The sequence below is a fragment of the Dendrobium catenatum genome, unplaced genomic scaffold, assembly GCF_001605985.2.
Source record: "Dendrobium catenatum unplaced genomic scaffold, ASM160598v2 original_scaffold_140816, whole genome shotgun sequence".
NCBI classification, from domain to species: Eukaryota; Viridiplantae; Streptophyta; class Magnoliopsida; order Asparagales; family Orchidaceae; genus Dendrobium; species Dendrobium catenatum.
In genome coordinates, this window is record NW_021459249.1 from 1 (window position 1) to 6,857 (window position 6,857).

At 34.9% G+C, this 6,857-nt stretch overlaps 1 long non-coding RNA gene across 1 annotated transcript; it reads left to right on the plus strand.

Moving 5' to 3' along the window:
* The first annotated feature begins 2,231 nt into the window (after positions 1–2,231).
* On the plus strand, positions 2,232–4,671 carry LOC114578747. The gene is made up of 4 exons (XR_003699709.1): positions 2,232–2,408; positions 3,855–4,066; positions 4,251–4,325; positions 4,415–4,671. It is a non-coding gene; the product is annotated as an uncharacterized LOC114578747 (long non-coding RNA).
* The last annotated feature ends 2,186 nt before the right edge of the window (positions 4,672–6,857 follow it).

The following is a 6,857-nucleotide window of genomic DNA, read 5'->3' on the forward strand; positions in this document are numbered from 1 at the left end:
TGACAACTTCGATTCCTCTCCATAGGAATCCCACTAACGCTCTCTCACAAGAAGAACACAAGTGTGGAAAACACAATTTTCATATCAATTAACCATCCTCTTACAATAGCTTAAGGCCCTTATTTATAGGCCACAACATGAGAAAATAAAAATTACAAAATTGCCCCTTGGGCCACAACACTCAAATAAATTAACCGAGGGGTAAAATAGGAAATAACACAAAATAGAAACTAAAATGCAGAAAATAATTCATAAATGACCACTTAAATTAGAGCCGTCGATTTACGACGCCTCCTGTGATAGATGCGCCAGATCTTCGTGCCGATGTCCGCATCACAACCGCATCTAATAAATTAAAAATGAAATCAGCATTTTTAACCTCGTCTGAAGCTTCAACGGATCGTAAAAATATTGTGCCATAGGAATTGTTTATAAGGATATTAATCAAGCTCCTACTCTTCATGTCAGACCATCCATCTAACATAATGGTAACACCAGTCTCACTCCATGTCTGTTTAATCTCATCAATACTCTGCTCTGTGTTTTGCAGCTCCTTCAAAATCCATGTTCTCACTCATATATGGAAGGTGCCTTCAACCCTCTCCCATACAACCCTACAGATCACAACATATTGAAGTAGGCCGGTGATGTCGCAACATTAAATGGTATGGCATTCTCAAAAAATATGTCAATATCTATGCAAACATGATGTTGACCCTCTCTAGTACCAGCCGCAGGCATCATTTGTGCTTGTCCTCTATCCTATCCTGGATTAATCATATACTGGTCCATAGCGCACCTCTATTATGTATAGTGGAGGAAGAGCCCTTTCCACTCTCGCTCCCGAAGTAAGCACCATGTTCGATATTTTCATCAAATTGCTCATGTTGTAAATGTTTGATCGTGGTACTCTTCTTCATGTAAGCAGTAATTTCCTCATTCATCTTATCCGGCACATTCGCACAAGGTGTTATATTCTTAAGTGAGCCGGTTCCTTCATGCGAGTAATTCCTCCCTTCACCACCTTATCACAAAAATTACATTTTAAAAACACATGTCTTCTCGCCGCCTCCTACATCAACCTACACACTGTATTTCTAAGAAGGGTCACGCCGTAATGACGTATTTATCTTTTCCTTGCCTCTAACCATATTTCATAATGCACAAATACGAAAACAAACAAAAAATAAAAAACCCTAGATTTTCTATAACTTGAAAAATCTTTCCTTGAACTAAAAAAAAAATACCTAACATCGATAGTGGAGTTGTCGTAGAGGGCAGACGGACACTTGAAGCTCACCGGCGTGAGGCGACACCGGCGTGAAGGGAGGCCGAGCGGAGCTAGCGTGTGGACTTGCGGCTTTGCAAAGCTGGTCCGTTCGGTTTCGGGTAGGCAGAAAGAAGAAAGGGGAAGAAATGTTATTTCATTATGAACTTAAGTGTGTGGGACCCTGCTATATGAGACGTGCGCCTCACTCAGAATTGCGCAATTCAGCCTCCAAGGCGCGCCTCACAAGCATAGAGGCGTACACCTCACCTAGACCCAAAAAAGCTTAAGCAATGAGGCTCTTTGGGATAGAATTGCGTAAAGGCGCGCCTCTTATTGCGCAATTTTAAATTATGCTTTTTTGTACGATTTAATTCACACTTGCATAGCCATTTCTCTCTCTTTCTTTTATACCGATGCCTATGTTACTTTACACCGCTCTCAAAAGAACAAAATATCATGTATTTGAAAGGAATGGGACCAGACTATTGAAGTCGGGAAGCATCTATAAGTATAGGCTAAAACTATTGGTTTCTTTTTCCGAATTGGATCTCCTAGGAAATGGGATTCAGTCTCTTATAATTATTGATGTACCTTTTTTATATAGGTTTGTAAAATGACTCCAAACTTGTATACAATTTTTAATAAATAAAATTTAAGAATAACATTCATTCTCAAGTGTTTACGAGATTTTTCTTTTTATTCCTCTTCGTAATTTGTGCTATTATTATTCACATGATTTTAAGCATTTTTTGAGTCAACAGTTATGTTTCTTTAGCAGCTCTGTATATTTGCTAGCCTCATTGATGAATATGAGGTCTTTTATTTTATTGAGAGCTAAGCGTTGAAAACTGGCCTCTTTTAACTTGGCTGAGGGTAGTTTATTATATCAACAGAGGTTGCTAGTGATCTGATACTTTATGTTAAATGGATGTGCTAATTTGCCTTATCAAACTTGTCAGGTACCTGAATTGTCTTGTTCAACTTATCAAGATTTGAATATACTTTCGACCCAAGCATCCAACCTTTACAGGTTTGACCAAGGTAGTTTGCCTGATTTATCTTCTCGACTCGTAAGGAGTGGAATATGCCTTCTGCCCTAACGTCATGCTTTCACGAACTTGGCGAAAGATGCATACCGGTAACCCAACCTTTAAAACTTTTGTTTGGTCAATGGAAGATGGTCATCAGTCCATAGCTTTATGCATGATGGACTTTATTGATAGCAATATTCTCTTAGTTCAGTATGGGGTTTTGTAAAAATGTGGGATGACTTCTTCGATCTTGAGCTTTATGTTTTGTCGGACATGTTGAAGAAGAGAAGCACTTTCGGACTTTACTTTATGCTTAATAGACTCGCTGTAGAGAATAACGATTCTAATTTGATGGAGATATTGATTGTGGCTTCGTGCCACGAGTTAAATGAGATTCAAATTCTCGACACTATCTCAATCCATTTGTTAATTAAGAAAATCTTAAAAAAAAATTTGTTAATTAAGAAAAATCTTGAATCTGAACTGCTCTGACTTGTCAAATTTGATAAGTTCTGAACTTTAATCTTTATCATCGAGCTTTGTTGGATAATCTTTTCTATTATGAAATGTATTACATATTTTGTGATCAAGCAAGGCATAAGAAATACAATATATTATCTCAAATGATAAAAATATCATTTCTTTATGGACTCAATAACAAAATTTACAATTTTAGCTGAGATTCCCTCATTCAATACTTGATTAAACGGGATTTATCTTATTTTGGGATTTATCTTAATTACATCTCAAGTATTTGGTACTTGAGAAATTTTTGATTAAACTAGTTGTTTTCTTTTTTAGAAAACCAACTAAATATTGGCTAAAGTTTTTATTTTAAAATCCATGAAATTCTTGTTTAAAGAATTTTGGTCTTTAGGAATTTCAAGGATGAGATGATCAATTTTAAATCAAATTTTGAAATGAAGATCAAAGAACTGAAGTAGGAGCATTTGATTTTGAGAAATCTCATAGATGCTCAGAGTATCATATATTAGGCTTTACAATTTAGAATCCAATTTTATTTAAGTTGATCATTTTAACAAAAAAGAATTATATTAATGCTTACTTTTAACAATTAGAGCACTGTATTAAAATATTACACAAAAAACCCTCCTTTGTCAAGAACAAAGGCATAGCTTCTCCATTAACAGCTGTAACACAACCACAGAAAGATTTTATACATGCAACTCTGTCATTGAAAACAATTTGGCCGAAGTTGGTCTATAACTATAAACTCCCCCAATAATTTAGACCTTGAAGAAGAGGATGGTAATAAAATTCAAGGAATCCAAATTGCTAAAAGATTTCAAAAATCCTCATTTGAAAAATATTACTGCCTTGTATCCAACTCTATTAATATTCAGGAAAGAGAGTTTAGTAATGTAATTATTCTCTCTCAATACGCTTATACATACCAATCAATTATTTTTATAACATTAAAACCTCCATGTCAGCAGTAAATGTGACCTGAAGGACATTAAAAGTAGCCACAAATTTATTTTTGAAAATGACTAAAACCTTGCAACATGCTGATGAAAGTGTCCATTGAACAGATAGAATAATAACAAGCATAATTATGGAAAGTGGAGGTATCTCGGTTCAACCAAACCGGCCAGCCTTCTAATAAAAGACACAACCCCGTATGGGGGGTCGGTTTTTTCACGAAACAGAGAGCGGAGAGCGGAGGGGGGCGGACGACCGAACGCACGCTCAGTGGCTTTGGAGGATTTTCTTCGCCATTTTCAGCAAATGATCGCGTTGGAGGGTAAGATTAAACAACTCCTTGTCGTTCCTATTGTTATAAAAGCAAGGGTTTGGGAGAAACGACGGTGGAAGAGAGGAACAATTTGGAAGGAAATATGGAAAAAGTTTATTTTCTCAAATCTTTTATAAATTGTTTCTAATATTTTCTCTAATTAATATAAACATTTTATTTGATGATAAGGAAGACATTTGGAAGCGAGGCGAGGAGATTTGTAAGGGAGAAAGAAGAAAGTTTTTGGGATTTGGAAGATCCCCTCGTTGTAAGTAAAATGTATTTCATATAATTTTCTTAGATTTTTTTATTAAAGCATAATTGTTTTATGAAAATTTCTATTGTTTAAATTCTTAGAAAATTTAAGAAAATTTGGAAGGGAAGAGACCAAGTTAAAGGAGTTGGATGCTTCAAAAATTCAATAAGAAAGAGAACATGTTACAAGGTATGGAAGGAATTCGATATTTGTTGACTTATTCAAATTGAGAATTAATATTAATTAATTTTGTACTATTCTTGTGAACAATTAAAGACTTCCAAACTGCATGAGTATTGGAAGAAGAGATAGAGTGGGTAAATCATTGTTATGTTTAGACATTTATTGTTGAAATTTTATTTACCGTTGAATTTCTAGTTAAAAATTTTCTAAGTAATTGATTAACTTATCTTGTTATGTCATCATATGAAAGGAATCTCAAATGCATATGTGAGTATAGAATTTTGACATTAATGAATTCAAATACCTGGTATTAGGGAATAAAATATTATGATGATAAATGTATATGTAAAGGAAATGGAAGTGAAAAAGTATGAGAACAAGAATGACATTATCTATATTATAAATAAAAGCATAAGTAAATGAATGATAAAAAAGGAAAAGGATATGTATGAAAACCACAGGAGTTCACCCCCTTATGGTACTGGCTGAACTCATGCACGTAAAAAGGAAAAAGTCATGGAAAAGGAAAAAGGACATAAATGGAAAAGGTTGTACCTTTAGGTACATTGAGACAGTGCTCCTATACAAATTAAATGGGAAAAGAAAATATTAAAGTTTCAAAATGCCTTAAAATGTTTTAAAAGAAAATGACCGAAGATGTATAAATTGTCAAAATAAATGAAATACGGTTAAGAAATTATATGATGCATATTAAAGAATATAATATTGATTATTTTAATTGATACCCACTGAGTTTACTATGTAAACTCATTCCTCTAATTAAATGTTTCGTCGTCAAATGACATCAGGTAATTTTATTTTGGGTATTAGTGGCTCTTTAGTACAAATAAGAAAGTAGTATAATGTTTAATGAATTTTACTGTCCGACTTTAGTACCCATCTCATTAAATCGAGCATCCGAGCCGGGTCGTGACATATCTAGCCTGAAAATAAGAAGTTATATATCTATGGGTAATAAACCCGCTTTCAAAGCCTCCTCACGCAGCTTCCTGACCACTACTTTTTTCTTTCTATCTGGTATTTTGCCTGGAAACAAGAGACTCGAGTACTAAACAGCTTAAAGCAACAGTTATGCCTGAAAGCGAGCATCTATAGAAAGAACTATCACTCTAACACATAATTTCCTCATGAGATTATAAGCAAGTGAGAGTATATATACTCACATTATTTATCTAAAGAATATTACGGTATCAATCATAAAATTTTAAGTAAAGCAAACAGCCAAACACCACTTATACAAAAAGAGAAAAATAGCAATCCGGTAATATTTTGCCAATACAAACTAAACTGATTTCAAAAAATTTATCATTTAGCATAATTTTCTGCAGGTAAATATATTTATAACGGCATGTTCATTTTATGTGTGATGAAGAAGTACCTTTTTTGCTGGAACTGAGCAATGAAAGGCGGCTTTCGCGACCTAGTTCAATGATCTCTTTGAAATCATACAATAGAATGTCCTTTGTATATTCGCTGTTGAGAAATAATTTGTCACCCCAAAGTAAAACTAGAAACCTTATGTTCGCCCTTGCGATCAAAGACTCAGCAAGCCAGTTAAAAAACTCTGGATTGTCCACAACAAGTGCAATGCTGTTCCAAGCAAAATGATCCAGCCATTAAAAAGTAAAGGAAAAAAAATAACATTTCGAACATGATTCTACAATAAATCTAGTACAAAACCACTCAGCTTCTAACACAAAGTGGAACTACAAGAGACAAAATGCTAAATATGTGGAATTCCTGAAATCTACAATATTCCAGTTGAAATGAAGGCCATAGCCCGTAGGTTGCAGCCTTCCCTGCATGCACCTGCTTGTCCGCCAGCTGCCTAACAGCTGCTGACTGCAAACCTGCATCTTCAGCCTTCAATCCTCCAGACTTCACACATGCCGCCAGCCAGTACTCAATCAGCATGCAGCTTTACATCTACAACCCACTACCTCCATCATAATGCCACAGCCAGTTTCAATTCCTGCTGTTCGCTGCCACTATTTCCAAAAGTGATAAATTTAAAGTATTGCATTCATCAACTACTTTAATTTTTTTTTTTTTTTGGGAAAAATGGGGGCAAAAGCCCGTATATTAATCACCAAAGAGATTACAAGTAAACCCAATTACAAGTAAACCTAAACCAGCAAAAAGTAAAATGGAAAAGAAATACAAAAGGACTCAGTATAAAATGAACTACATCAGAATAACAAAAACCAAAACCGGCAAACCCAACGAAGAGCACTGGTTGCCTGAAGCAGCAGCAAAAGACCATCCACGTGCCCAAAAAGCAGTCATGGTTGCCCAAAAGACCATCCAAAGATGCAAAACTGATGAAGATCAATAACATCA